The sequence below is a fragment of the Heliangelus exortis genome, chromosome 2 (genome assembly GCF_036169615.1).
Source record: "Heliangelus exortis chromosome 2, bHelExo1.hap1, whole genome shotgun sequence".
NCBI lineage: Eukaryota > Metazoa > Chordata > Aves > Apodiformes > Trochilidae > Heliangelus > Heliangelus exortis.
This window is the reverse complement of record NC_092423.1, coordinates 121,147,194-121,163,856: the sequence shown is the minus strand read 5'-3', so window position 1 is coordinate 121,163,856 and position 16,663 is coordinate 121,147,194.

Below are 16,663 nucleotides of genomic sequence, written 5' to 3'. Positions count from 1 at the left end.
CAGTCTGGAGTACAAGGATAACTGAAGCATGCTACTATCCAGTACTAAAAGGCATTGAATCACACATATGTTGATTTCAAGAGATGCCTAGATGTCACCTAGTTGAACATGTCACTTAAAGTAGGAGCACAACTAGCATTAAACTGGGACATCTTTTGTTTTTTTTAGACAAGTTTGAAGAAAATCTCAGGACAAAAATTCCATCACTCAGCTTCATAAACTCTTCCAGTGCCACTTCACCCTTCAGGTGAACAACTTTTTCTAATGTACACCCTGAAGCTGAAACTTGTGGATTTTGCTTTTTATTATACCAAATGCCACTACCTAGGAGAGTTAGCTCCTTATAGTCCTTATAGTTTATTTTCAAATTTCACTGGCTGCTAAAGGTCCCTTTAGCCTTTCTTGCACTAGGCTAAGCTATCTCTTATTGAAGACCCTGTGTTCCAGGTGCCTAACCACCTTATGCTCTTGATAGCTCTTGATGACTCTAGATAGTCATATGTTTTGGAGCCTTTCCAGTTTTTCAACATTCTTACAATCACAGAATCATAGAAAGTTGGGGGTTGTAAGGGAACTCAAAAGATCACGTAGTCCAACCCCCCTTCCAGAGCGGGGTCACCAACAGCAGGTTGTACAAGAAAGCTTCCAGGTGGGCTTTGAATGTCTCGAGGGAAGGAGACTCCACAACCTCCCTGGGCAGCCTGTTCCAGTGCCCTGTCACCCTCACAGTGAAAAAAATTTTCCTAATATTTATATGGAACTGCCTATGCTCCAGTTTATAACCATTGCCCCTTGTCCTACGGTTAGTCACTCCTGAGAAAAGCTTGACTCTGTCCTCCTGGCACTTGTCCCTTACATATTTATAAACATTGATGAGGTTGCCCCTAATTCTCCTTCAAGCTGAAGAGACCCAGCCCCCTCAGCCTTTCCTCATAAGGGAGATGTTCCACTCCCTTCATCATCTTGATCACTTTGCGCAGGACCCTTTCAAGCAGTTCCCTGTCCTTCTGGACCTGAGGAGCTCAGAACAGGACACAATATACCAGATGTGGCCTCACCAGGGAAGAGTAGAGGGGGACTTCTAATCCTTGAACTGTAAGGCTCAAATGAACAAAATGCTCTAGTTACAGCTCCCTTGGTGAAACGTGCAAAGGAATAATAACTTCCATTAATATATTCTCCACACTCCTTCTGATGTAGCCCAGTTGCCTTTTTTGTGATGACAACATTCCATTAATCCCAGCTTGCAATCTACTATAACCTCTTTCAGCAGAACTTCTACTAAGTCAATTAGTTCCCAGGCTGTACCGATGCACTTCTGCCTGAAGTACAGGTCTTTGCATTTCTCCTTTTAAACTTTATTAGGTTTCTGTTGGCCCAGCCTTTAAGTTTCTCAATGGTTTTCCTTCCATTAGGTCACTTAACCTTCCCTTCCCAATTCAGTTCCATGTTCAAATTTGTTGAGGGTCTATTCTATCTATCCTGATCATTGATGAAAATAACCAAATAAGAAAGGCCACAGTATTGACTGATTGTCATCTGGAAGCTGAGCCATTAATTACTATCCTCTGAGTTCAAATTCTTGCTCATTTTTCAATCCATCTACCAACCCATTCATCCAACACATTCATTTCAGCTTATAAATAAATATACACTTGAAAAAGATGTTGAAAGTGCTGGCAAAGTTGAGTCATATTACATTACAGGTTCTCTGGCCCATATAACCAGTCATTCCAACATAGAAATCAATCAGATTACTCAATTATGATGCTCATATTGACTGTTTAGTTGCAACAACTGCACGTGCATAACTCAACATGTGCAACCCTTCCTCATAATTATCAATAGCCAAAGGCACATATGTATTATATTTGAAGATAACTTAGCCAAAACATATTGAGCCTTATCAGCAATAAGAACACTGTTTAAAAAAAATGGTCTAGAAATTATCATACATACACTAAGATAAAGAAGAGCACATAAAACTGTGAACAGAGCTGCAAGAAACTTGTTTCTATTACTGTTAGCATAGAAGACTATGTTTTATCTTCTGCAGTAGATGCACATTTTAGTTGTAGTTTTAGCCAAGAGGTCAATTGAGAAACTTGGGAGAATGAGATTTGGCAATTGAGATTTGGCAGAATGGAATATTTCTGCAAGCAAATAAGCGCTAATGACTTGATTCTCAAGTCTGTTGAACAAACTCATGATTTGTAAAAGTATGTATCTTGACTTCGAACATTCAGCTTCAGACCTGGATACTTGAAAAGAGCCATGGTCTTCTACAGAGGTGTGAGTGTGCACCGTGAACATTATTCTGAATCTCTTCATTACCCATTCATTTGGACTGCCATCAAGGGATTATATGTCAATGTTTGTGGGTAATTACAGTTAATGTCCTGTTGAAAACTAACAGCATAAAAGGAAGACTAAAATGAAAGACCTTGAAATGATACTGATCCCTGCTGAGAACATCTGAATATATGAAACAAGATATTTTGGAGACCGAGAGACCTAAAACAGCTTTCAATATTTCATAGTATTTTTTATTTATTCTTTCTTTTAATGATTTTGTATTCTGTTTTGTTTTCTTATTCTGGTTTAATTTTTGTCTCAACAGAAACAATTTTGGTTAGTTCTAACATCTTGACCATGAACTTTTAGCTTTCTCACATACAGAAGGGTTTGCTAACTTCCTTCTCTTCTATAAAATATGGCTGCTATTATGACTATTATGAGGCATATAGGTTTAAATACTCCAAAGGTTTAGAAATCCAGGAACCATCAGTGGCCTCTACCACTAACAGAAGTGAAGTACATAAAGAAAGATGTGTACAGTGGCACAACATCCTGAGCATAATATCAATGCGTAATTCAAAAATGAAATCGGTTTTCTGATCTTCAGTGATAGGATGGAAATTCAACAGCAACAGCTACAGCAGAAAAATAGAAATGCAGATAACAAAAAATCTTAGCAATTCCTGAATTTTCTTGCAACTGAAAGGACCATGACCTTAGCTGAAGATGAAAACATTTTATTGGCTAGTTTTCAATGTTACTCTTCTTTATACACATTTCTCTAACCTAAAATGAGCTTAAGATGATAGTATTTCATTCAGGTGTCTATTAGTTGGCCAAATATTAAGCACTGAACTGATATTCTGTCACATACAATCAACAACAAAATAGCATAGCCTGGGGTGTGCCCAGTTACTTAAGTCAAATGACCTTCTTGCACATGACAGGGAATAAAACAGGTGGCAAAATTAAGCCTTAAAGAAAAGTACATAAAAGACATTGTCTTTTTGTTCATTATTATATTCTGTGATTCTTTTAAAAAAAACCCCAAAAATCAAAACCAACCAACCAAATAAAAAAAGAAATAATGAAATAAACATGAAAGAATGTGGCTTAGATTTTTTTTCCATCAGAACCTAAAAATGCAGTTCACCAGAACATAACAACCTATGGATGACACTGATTTTTTTCTCTTTTTCTAACAGCTCTAAAATATGGAAAATTTTACAGAATCATCCGGGTACGAAAGGACCTCTGAGATCATAAAGTCCAACCCTTAATCCACTGCCACTGTGGTTACCAGACCATGGCATTGAGTGCCACATCAGTCTCTTCATAAAAACCTCCAAGGATGCAGAAACCACCACCTCCCTGAGCAGCCCATTCCAATGCCTGGTCACCCTCTCTGTAAAGAAGAGAGTGCAATCAGCCTCCATGCAACTCCCACTGCATGCAGCACACAACCAAACTGAATGATTGACTACAAAGTTTTGAGGTATTTGTGGAAGTATCCTTTCTCAATACACTTTCATAAACATATACTGTATAAGACCAGAAAATTGTAATTAAAATTACTAATGTCAAGAAATATTGATATTTTAAAAATTAATGTCATTAGGTTCCAGTTTTTCAGGGAGGCTGTTTTCTTGATCTAGTGAATGTCTTCTGTTAATCTGTCTTCACATCCTTACAGGCTATTTACTACTAGCCAAATTGAGAGTAAAACTCTACTTTGTGACTGGTGGATTTAGCTTCCTTGGTTCATATAGTTAAGTTCTTCCTTGAGTCTCCTCAGGATAGAGAACAACAAAATGAGGAGTTTACAGAAAACAGTCACCTCAAAATGAGGCATTTACAAAATCACACAAGTACACCTCATTACAAATCAAGCTAACTCTAGGAGGAAACACTTCTTCTTAAGGAAGAGAAGAACAACCCACTTCTGTCACAGAGTTTGGTTTTCTTGATGTAATTAATCCTTTAATGCCTTTCTTCCTTATCAATACATTCCTGACAATGTTTCCCTAGATGAGTGGGCTTCACTGTAAAAGTATCCATGAATACCTGGAAAGCATTCAGATAAAATAACAACTTTATAACCCACTTAAAAAAAAAAAAAAAATAGTGCACAGTATATCAGTTCTGAGTCCTTACATTAAGTTTTCTGTGATGGTAGAATTTTACAGAAGTTTGCATCAACATGGAATTTTATATTCGTTGTCTAATATCACTTAAAGAACTTGTAAGATTAACTGTTATTAACTTTGTTAAAAATTCTTGAAAAAAAGCAGTTGAAGACATAAATTCATGCTCCATTTGAAATTACCAACAGTCACAGAGAAACCCAGAATTTAAAGTTTTATTCTTATCTCATAAGCTGACAAAAGACTTTTTCTGATTTCTTTAGGTTTCTTAGTTTTCTTTAGGTCACCTAGTTTAAAACATAAAAACCTGTAGTATTTTTTATTTCACAACAGAAGTTAATTGCCTAAGAAAAACTGCATTCTCCAAAACACCTTGCCAGTTTAAGTCTGACACTATAACTGTTAGCAAATGGAGAACTCCAGGGATTAGGAGCTGAATACTTATACGCTGCTGTTAAATGAAGCAGTTGCGCTTGAGAAGCCTCTGCCTGAATGCAATTCATTTCACACCATCATCTGGGGACAAAGTATAGTTTAAGATGCAAACTGAAATGGCATCTTCTGGTAAAGCAGAAATATCCCTCAGCTGACTTAAGGAAGAAATGAAGCTGAAAACAGGACCAGTATAAAACAATTGATCATTTTGGTTTTGGAAGGCGTAGCCCTACGAATGTTTCTTAGGCTGAAAGTCATTTTGTGCATGAGAAAGCACCAAGCATGTCACTGGGGGTAATCATACCTGAACTGCTTAACTACACAATGCCAGCAATGGAATTCAAACACTTTTTTTTTTAAGAAAGGAATGTGCATTCACAAGACGAGCTGTAAATCTAAGGGTACTTTCCGGAATTGATACATTCTTGAATGTACAGATATGCAGATTGAAACAAATATCAGAGAAAAATAAACCAGTTCAAGTAAGCGAAATATAATCACCTATATTCTATATAATATAATAATAAAATATAACCTATATCCCTATATCATAGTTCAGCCTCTACTGTTCAGTAATGCATTTTTATTTTCTGCATTTTGCTGTTAGTATAGGACTGGTCTCAATATAGAAACCAACTTAACTAACATGACATGAAACAGGATCAATTTACATATTGTTTTCAATATCTGTAAATAGACGTGTCCACAAAATTGATCTTGATCCATTACTGATTAACTCTCAACTTTAAAAACATTGTTTATTAGACAAGATGCAAAATGAATCACTAGGTTATCAGTCTTCATAGCATAAAACCTAAGGATAAATGAGTAGAAGTCAAAAGACTAAGGCACTAATGTGGAAGAGTTTTGTACTTTTGTATAAAAGTAAAAATTATTCTTTTTTTTCTGTAGCAACCAAGGGCAAAGTCCACAAACATAAAAAAGTCCACAATGAAACTAAGTAAATAAATATGTCAGTAAATAAAACCTTTAAAAAGTTCAATTCTATTACATCCAGGGATTTTGATCTTTGCTTTTGCTGAACTTTTCACCAACTGCTTTTCCTCATTTTTATGAATGAATACAAGGGAAGTTGTGAATGAGAACGTAAAGGTGAGCACTAGGGGCAATGAAAACATTTGGTGTAGAAAAGATGTGATGAAAAGCAAGGTCACCTGGGGTGCAAAATAAGTACTAATAAAACAAGAGGTGGAAGACAAGGCTAGAAAAACAACTGGCACTCACAGACTCAAAGACAGATACGTATACACTGAGATTCGGGAGGAATTCAGAAGGTAAAAGATATACCTAAGGAAAACTGACATTTAGGGTGAGAGTGTGTGGAAAAGTTGGACAATGAAGGGATACAAAGTAGATAGAAAGTGACAGCGGAAAAGATACTTGAGTGCAGATATAATGCATTACAGCCATTCAAGGGTCGATTAAAATCTCCACTTTCTTTAGGTTATTTTGCCTCATTTCTCCTCCTATTCTAAACTCCTATCTGCTTTGGATCCATGGCTGGCAGACAAGCTCCTTCCCTACTGTTATTTTACAGTCTACTTCTCTTCCTAAATTTATGGCTTCAAATTCTTTCCATCTGAGGTTTGCTTTTCTCTAAATTTTATAATCCAAATTATGCTTTTATCTTGAAGAAAGAAACTCTATGTCTTAGCAAAGGCAACAACACAGAGTTCTCCAAGCAGACTTAAATACTTGTATGGAGCTTACTCATTACCTTATTCAGCTCCTGTAGCCAGAAACTTAAGTACAGGGACCCTTTGCATGGTATTACTGCTATTATGTCCTATGACCAGGTCATGCTAACAGAAGAGAGTTTGAAGGATACAGGCTCCTTCATTTGCCTGCTAAATCTGTGCCAATGGAACAATGCATTCCTACTCCATGCATATTTAAAAGGGTCATCTTTGTAAATGCAAAATATACATTTAGAAAGACCTTGATTTTATATTGGAATTCAAATAGTTTTTTGTCTTCTCAATTTGAGCAACCCTCCGCCAAAGTATTCAACTAATTTATGTATTCAAACAATTTATTGCACAGATTTTAGCTATAGTCAAGCTTTTTATATTCACAATATATCAGAGGCTTAATCCTTTAGGCATTTTAAATTGTACCAAGTGAACACTTCCCATATAGGTCATCAGTGTATATGAATATACTAATAATTCATTAATATCTACAATTAATTTTTGTTTATATAGTACAAAAAAACCTGAATCAGTGCTGCTCAATGATTTTCTTTATAGTTTTAGGAATTAGAAAACACTATTTATAAAATCACTTGTTTCAGAATTCAATGTTCATGCCTTTCTGTATTTTTAAATACAATTCTTTCAAGAACTTGGTTAGCTGCACCATTTAAACATGAGCTTGGCAGCAGTTTTGATGTCACAGAAATTACATGCTTGGACTTCAAGGAGGTCAATGAGGTGACTGCAGAGCTCACTGTACAATAGCCTTTCCTAGCCAATCCATAATGCAGCACTGTCAAATTATGAACATGGACCTGCAGTTTTTCAAGGAATAGAATTCAAAATGAGAAGCTCCATCTGGACCATTTTTTTTTTTTTTTTTTTTAATGTGCTTTCGTCATAATGAAATAATAATGACATTCACAATTAAAGACCCTTTTGGTAAGCATTAGATGTTATAGAATGAAACATCGAACCACTAAATATATTTTATAAAGTGCATACACATTTATTTGAAAACACTTATACAGAAGTTTTTGCCAGACTTTGGAAGCTGTGTGATGTATTACTGTTACACAAACTACCAGTGCCAATTCAGCATTTGTAGTACAAAAACCTGCAATCAGAGAAAAACACATAAACCAAATAAAGAAAAAACGATTATGAGAAAGCAGTTGCCTCTAGAAAATTAACACTTTCCAAAAGTTTTGCTTAATATCTTATGAAAACACTTTGAATATTTGAGAGTATTACTTTAAGTTTCACCTTCCCCTAAATACAGGTGTTGTCATCTTTAAATATATTTGCTATTAAACATCTGCAGCCATCTTCCCATGTTCAGTGCTGCATATATAACTCAAAGATAAGAGACTCAGGAGATCTGCCATACCTGTAGCTCTTTTAATAGGTTGCATATGGTCCTTAGTGTACAAAGATTCTCCTTTCTCTTCCCTTCTCTCTCTCCACATGGGAATGAATTCTAGTTATATAGCTGTAAGGAGAAGTGAGGATTTATTTCCAGTTTAAGATGCTATTTTTGTTCCCTTATGTTTTCACCTTTGTTGTTAGCTGGGTTTGTGCTTATACTCTCTCCTGCTGAACAAAGGTTACTGTCTCTTGCTGTTTTTCTCTTTTCCACCAGCACAGAGTTTTTATGCATTTAAGTGTTAAATATAATTACATTATCAAAAAGATTCTTTCTAAAAAATAACCGCATTTAAATATTAAGTATAACTACATTATCAAAAAGATTTTTACTAAAAAATAACCACATTTAGTGGCTAATTTATATGGTCCATACGCTACAACTACCTAAACAGAATTTACTGTTTCGGAGCATCAACCGGACAAAAGCAATCTAAAAAAAGATATTCTGTCAGATAAAACAATCAGTTTCCACCAGTAAATATGTTGATAATCAAACTGTGAAGCAAGGAGTAAGGAATCCTAGAAACTAAACTAAAACCATGTTCTTCTAAAGCCATCTCCCTTCTTTTAAAGGAAGCCCAGTTCGAGCACTGGCAGAAACAGAAGATAATTTCCAAAACCAGAAGTCCTTTCAGAGAAGTATGGCCTGAGTTCTCCTATAGAACAGGAGGCTGTATTTTAATAGCCTCACAAATGTTCAATGACTAAGAAGCTCTTAAAGCAGATATAGTTCTGAATATTATCAGCTGTATTTTGCACTGCTTTCAAATGCAAAAAGAGAATCTATAGATAATAATCAGTAATGTATAACATGGCTGCCAATCATTTTTAGCGTGAACATACCTTTTCAATACATGAGAGTTCACCTTCATATATTCTTCTAAATGATTCAGTTGCCAAAAAAAAATTTTAAAATAATTTAAAAATCACTTAAATCTTATCTACTTAGTATCATCAGCACCTTTTCAATTTTAATACTTATACCCAAATTGCTTACTTACACAACTGCTGTGTAAAAAGGACCACAGGAGTGTTCCATGACTTTGATGTTTTCTGTAGCATTATAGTTCATCTGACCTCTAACAATTTTGTATAATTTAAAGTGAAGGACAATGGAATAAAAATGCAAAATCTCACTAGCAAAGTATACTAAAAATTTATTGTTAATTTAATGCATATAATATGCTTTTCTATACTTGGTTCTTCAGTTGGAAGTCCAACATCTGAATTAAATTTGGCATGAATTCAAATAACATTTTATTATTACTCTGCTCCACAATGATTGGAAAACCATTTTTTTTTCCCTAGGCTTGTGCCAATTAGATGGATTATTTAAATATCTTGGGAAGGTGTAGTTCAAAATAAAAAAGACCAAACAAAAGCCCGTTATATATTGAATGAATAAATGACAATATCTCCAGAAGATTTCCAGGACCTACTTAGATACCTGAGGTAGCCAGTGTAAGTACCAATACCTTCAGTGAGCAAAGAAGCCTGAAAACTGAGATAAAATTTAAAAATCTTAATATTCTAGAACATTAAAACATTGGTTAATTCTGAATGTTCAGTATGACTGTGTTATTTTGTTTATTTTGTCTGGCAAATTTTTAATTTTCTCTTTATAAACCTATTACAAATTTCTCTTGAATCCAGTCCTGGGTAAACAGCAGATGCAATCTATGCATTTATAACTACCAGAGGCATTTCCACATTTTACACATTCATTCCCATGGTAATTGTGACATAATACTAATGTCACCTAGCCTGTTTTTCTGATTATGAAATATAACTCCACTTATTTTATCAGTTGCCAACGGCCACAAGACAGATTAAAAAATGGCATTTTTACATCTGTGTATTTTTAGTTTCTGTTCTTCAAGTCCCTATGAACCACTCAAAAACAAATATAGCCTGTCAATAATCTGGAAACCTGACAGCATTCCCAAGAATATCACGAACTGGTTGGCATACAACTGGCAATCTAATGGGCTTTCCTGTATAAAGTCTGAGAAGTTCATGTGATGTGTCCTGCAAGCAAATGACAGAGGTTTCACTTGTGAGTAAATGCCCTGCAGTTTTCAACATTTGCTCCCATAACATCCAGAGGAGCTGGAAAATGCACTTCAGGATCATGTGCCATTTCTCTGTGCACAGCAACAAGGCCTTCTTTGATTTCTGCCACTTTACAAAGCTAAGTAGTAGCTCTGGCAGACTGCAACTAATAATCAGCTGAATAAAGTGGTCTGACATGATGCTCAGTTGGGACCACCATTCATAGCACCATACTCAACTTCAGCAAAGCCTGGTCCCTTACAGTACTTTATTTAGCTACTTTTAATAAAGGACAGAAGAAGTCTTTTATTTCCTTCAAAGAGGCTTATTTGGTCTAGTGATGAAAGCTGGAAGCAGGGTAGGTTCAAAAATTTCACTTTACCTGTGTGCTGAGTCTTACCAAGATGTTCACAGGTTCTCCATGATTTGACTCAGTTGATTAATTAGTAACCCTTAAACAAATGTTTTCAGCCCTGAAAAATTTTCTTAGCATGAGGCAGACCTTGCCTTGAATCTTTTCCCACACACACATTCACTTCTGTCTTTTGTTGTTCCAGTAAGATCAGCAGAGTAGTAAGGAAGTCTGGACCTGTTCATTATTAAAAAGAGAAAAAGAAAAAAAAAAAAAAAAAAAAAAAAGAGGGAGAGAAATAAAATAATAAAATGCAATGCACCTTGTTACTTAAAGCAGGGAATAATAAGGCTTTAATCTTTCTTTTATGTTTTGTCTTTTTTTTTTTTCTTCTTCTTTTTTTTTTTTTTTTTTTAACTAGGAAGGTAGGCACAGCATCAGGTTTTAAATATCCTTTATTTGAGATCCGTCATAACCACAGGCAGTTCAGAATTTATTAAGAACACCATACTAAACTTTTCTGAGATTGGTATATTTTCCAAGTATAAATTATGAAGATCAAAACCATGTTTTGGTGTACTACCCCCCAATATGCTTTAACGTGTTGAAAAGACCCACTCTTTTGCAACACTGTTTTTAGAGATAGTTGTGTCCATTATGTTAAAACCTACAGTTAAAAGTATCTTGCCCTTTACTTATCCATATTTTGAAATGTACTTTTTCTGCAGATTCAACAATAGCAGCCTGTATTAAATTAGTATTGTTTACATGTTGTATGTGAGAGTCCAAGCACTGCTTTAAATGCATAGAGTTCTCCACAAAAACGAGATTAGCAGCTTCAGCACTGCAATGTAACAGTATTATGAAATTATTATAGAAATCAATAATGCTTTCATTTCCAGAACTAATCTCATGGCAAGATCTTGTTTATAAAGATATTAAACAAATGCATTATTCCCATTTTGTAACGATTTTTGAGAAAAAGGACATTTTTTAATTATCCCATAGAAGTGGTATAATAAATGAGTGTAATTTTTATTAACAGGAGTTAATTTACATAAAACAAATGCTCCTTGAATTATTGAGTATGATAATATCTACATGCCTAGTCCTGTTTGTCATATTTTGTGCCTTTTGGCGACATCAGAATTATAACAAGCTGATTTATGCACTAAATTTAATGCATAATATGACAACATACCGATAGGTATGCCTTATAATGTATAATTTAAACATGATTGCTATATATTTCACCCACATTTTCTTGGCTTTACAAAGATTTCTCATGCATCTAGAAATCTCGATTGTAATGCAGGTTGCCAGATACGAATGTCTGTTTGAATTAATGAACATTTTTATAAAAATACTCTGACTATGAATGTTTTAAAAACCTTGTCATAACATTCACCAAACTTACACATGACAGCTAGCATGTGTTACTGCATTTTCATCTTAAATATTTGATGACTGCCTCTTTAAATCCAAGATTCATAACCCAAAGGGTTTCATTTTCTTACAGCATATGTAATTCAAGAGACATTTATTAGTACAGTTCTCATTTTATGCATCAACATAATATTTTTCAGAGAACCATTAGATGAACTCCCTTCTTTTCAGACCTTTTTCTGAATACTTTAATTATAATTGTATGTTTTCTTTGACAATATTTGTACACAGACTATTTGCAATACTCCTTGCTTTGCTATCTCCCGCCCCATTGGAAACGAAAGAAGAATTCTGCAATACACAATAATGCAGAGTCAGAAAATATGAAAAGCATCAACTGGCATCTCATCCACACTAGATTACATATCTGAAAACGTTTGGTAAGCTTTTTTTACACTCCAAACATACCCAGAGAAGCATTACTATATACAACTATAATTCATGAAAATTTGCTAAACACAGATGACCACCTAGTGCTGTTAAACTACGATTACTGAAGCATAAAATGAAGATTTCTGCATTTGGTATTGTCCACAAAAATTCAGCAATGTAAAAATATTAAATATTAAAAATGTTTATAATTATTTCAGAAGCAGATCAACAAACCATTTTTAGTGCAATATATTACTATGTTAGCACTGAAGGTTGTCCATGGACAGGTCACTCTCACTTGACCTTGTATGCATAGAAAGGTAGTTCACCATGGTAACCTTGGTCTTGTGGCTTTCCATACAGTAAATCATTTCAGCCCTCTTCATGTAATTCTTTTATTGGCTGTGCAATTGAAATGTCATGCTTCACGAACAGAGAAGCTAGTAATTTCTTATGGGTGATTAAACTACCTCTGTAATGTACGAGCATGGTTGGAACTGTATGCAACAGATTTGGGCATATACTTCATTTTTTAAAATTCTTGATATTCTTCAGATGCTTAAAAGGAAGATTGCTGTAAGACTGAAAACCAATTCTTTTTCATAAACGCATCCTGAGTAAACACCAAGCAGCATCCCTTTTAGATTGCTTTCAGGAGCAAAAGGAAAACAGTGCCTAGAAAAAAATATTTAACATTGTTTTTAAAGGTAATAGTGGATTTTTGAACATGCTGACAATTCCAAAAGTTAAACTACTTTATAAAGGCCAAGCTGGTCTACATGAGGAGATAACATTCGTATTTTAGTTAAATTAATATGTAAAGATGAAATAACAATCAGAAAGGTGACAAAATATTCAGGGGGTGGGGGGAATGAAACAAACCTGGAGGTGGACAGACTCCCTCAGCTATTATTTCATTTTATTACTTACATTCATTGTGATCTTTACACAGAACTGAACAAATAAGCCTGATGCTCTTCCTGGATAACTACCCTAATTCAAATTCTAACAGAAAACAAATGGACTTTTAAAGTGATACAGATGAGCTCAGAGGAACTTGTCTTCTGAGTTTTCTTTTATAAAATGTCATTCTTGGTTACATAACTGTAATATAAAATACTTTCTGCAACTCTAATTGCATAAAGTTTATACCAGGGAATTTTTGTCTTTTCCTGCTTTTATATCAGTTACAAAGGAATATGTGAGTATAAAGTACACACGCTGACACACCTTTCAAAAAGATCAGCAAACAGCTATTGATGCTACTGTTTTTACGCACTTTACTAAAAAAAAAAAAAAAAAAAAAAAGAAAATTAATACATTCATAAAAATTAAAATTAATAAATTCAATTAATAAATAACATAAGAGTAAATAACCAAGAGTTAATAAATGAAAATAGAAAATGCAGTGATAAATCAAGAAACCATTTGATTGCTGAGTTCTAGAACCCACATAATAATTTAACCACCCGTAAACACTGTATTAAAAAAAAAGAATCTGGAATAACATTATCAGGGAGAGGGTGGAAGAATCTAACAGATGCTAGAAAATTCTTCTTTAGGTGTTTTATAAGATCATAGAAATTTGGTTCTGTACAGATTAAGAACCCAGATCTTCTATCAGGGCATCTATTTGTAAAGGTATAAAAGTGGTAATACAGTAGACTGACACCCCATTCAGCTGGATTAATGACCTCATGAAGAGAATGGCAGCTGCTAGTCAGAAACCTGAAAGCAGTCCCAATTAAAATTGTGAATTTTCTATCATGACTACTTTCTACAGGATATTAAACGTCTTATTTATGGCTACGATATCATAGCAAAAAGGTAGTTGCATGTAGACTTTTGAAAGAGTTTTACCCAAGCATTAGCATCATTATTAAACAATGGGACATCTCAAAATATAGAAGAGCAAACAGAAAACATACAAAATGCTTCTTATGCCTCTTTGTCCTTCGGTTACCGGTGGTACAAAATCAAGGTTGTGATTTCCTTTGTATGGTGTAGCAATAGAAGAAAAATTATCTCCTGCCTTTTTATACAGGACTGGTATCTCACACAATGTCTGAGCATTGCCTCAAGTTCCATTTAATTTTATTTTAAAAAAATCTCAGTTCTATTATTTTCGACATGGAAGAGAGCAAACACCTTTCAAATGAACGCATATGAGGGCTACCTCCTGTTTGATTCAGCCAGAAAGAAAGAAAAAAAAAAGAATGGATTTCATTTGCAGTAATTTTATACTATTTCTTTTCTTCTCCATTGTGGCTGGAATTCCTTTGTATTTGAGAAAATTTCCAGTGTTTACTACAAATCTTGAGCATGAAACTGCAAGCTACATCATCAAGATGGGCACAATGAAAAATCACATAGAATGAGAATGCAATCCCCCTTTGTTCTCCTGGTCACTTTCCATATTGTCCTTTGACTATTCAGTAAGTCAGACTACGTTTTTCATAGCTCTTTAACAGAAAAGGGATTTCTATTAGATTGCATTCTTCTAGGTACCTTTTAAGGAAATCTTTATTCTCATTGGTCTCATAGATTTCCTCTGAATTTAAAAGTAACACCTAAAACAATGATAATATAGAAATAATTTCATGAAATGGCATGGTTTAATTTAAACAGAAAATAAACAGTTTCTGTACAGCTATAATTATTGAAGAGAAAGCCTGAAGGAAATACTTGTAGCATCAGAAGTAGTATGGTCTTACAAGAGGAAAAGAAGTGGTTTTACCTCATTGGTGGGAAAAAACAAATAAAATATAATAGATAGAAACTATTCAGGAAAATAAAAGGATTCTGTAGTGATTAGACTGTAATGACCTGACATACACCAGGACTGCAGATGCTTGCTAGATTAAAGAATACTACCTCTTAATAAAAACCCAAAAAAACACAATAACAAAAAAACCCAACTGAACTCTGCCATGGTTGAAAGAGAGGTCTATATTTTATTTTTTTTTCCACATTTTTACAATGTTCTGATGGAACAAAAGAGGAAAAATTTTCACGCTGAGGACAGCCAGACACTGGAAGGATCTCCCAGGGGAAGTGCTGGGCTCCCCCACTTTGGAAAGTTTTAAGTCCCAGCTCGATGGGGTGCTGACACATCATATAAAAAATAATATTAGAAGAGTTGGACCAGATGACCTTGGAGGTCCCTTCCAACCTGACATTCTACGATTCTATGCTCATAGAAGCTCTACTGACCACATCTTAGGCCCTGTGTTCACAATGTCTTGTGCATGATCTTAACACAAAGTAGGAATATTTGATTGTCTTTTTCTGGTACATTACCTGGAAGTTTAGTCTATTAGGATTTTATTTTATCATAAGCAACCTCTCCACTACCTTACACTGTGACAGACTCCCAAGATATCCACAGAGCCTGTTATCTAACTCCTGAACTTACAGTCAGATGCAAACTGCCATCAGGAACTGCATTTTTCCTTCTTAAGAGAATCATTATTTCTTTCACATCATAGAAAGAAAACACAACCAACTAGGAAATTTTCAATATTATACTTATAGGAACTAGTTATCTAAGGTTATAATCTCTTGATCTTTAAGAAAATGTCTTGGTTTTTTACCCCATGAAAATGATGGCTAGTGTCAGATAGTCTGAACTATCTTTGCAGGAAAGCCTGATTTCGGTATGAATGTGAGAAAGTGGACCAATTAATTTGGTAACAGCAGGGATCTAACTACAAGAAGTTGTTAGTTAACCTTGAAACTCAAAGGACAGCCTGGACAATTGTATCCAACACTTCTTGTTCGCAGCAAGAAATACCCAGGAGGCCTCACACTTCTTTCCATCTTTTACCTGCTACCCTCCCTTAAGTACTTAGTATTTCTAAAGCAGTTGAAAAACACTTTATTACTGATACAGCCAGCCTAAAAGTTACATGCAAAACCATAATTTTTGCATTTGTGTACTGTGTTGGTTCAGTTGAAGCAAATTTTAATTTTAATTTAAATTTAAATTTTTCTCCTAAGTAGCATTGTAATGGACCCATTATAAGACTACATGTGAAGTGTCTCTGTAAGAACACAAGATTTAGAAACTGTATTTGCCAATTTAGGGTTTTTCAGGTACCTTACTGAGTCTTTACAGTAACTGTAACTGAGAATACATTGCATTTTCATGCCTTCCAACTTAATTTATTACTGTCTAATAACCTATAAATGCTTTAACAAAACACTCTGTCTCTCTAATTTATTCATCTCAATTTTCAAAGGTTATCCAGATACAAGAAATTGAATACCAACACAACTGTGTTCTACACTGCATAGAACTTTAATCTTTTCAGCTATACAAAATCTGACTTCCTACTATTGAGAACTACCCTAGAATTCACTCAGCGTGTGAGCTCAACTTTTTCAAAAAAAATTCCCCTCTTTCTTGGTCTATGTATTTT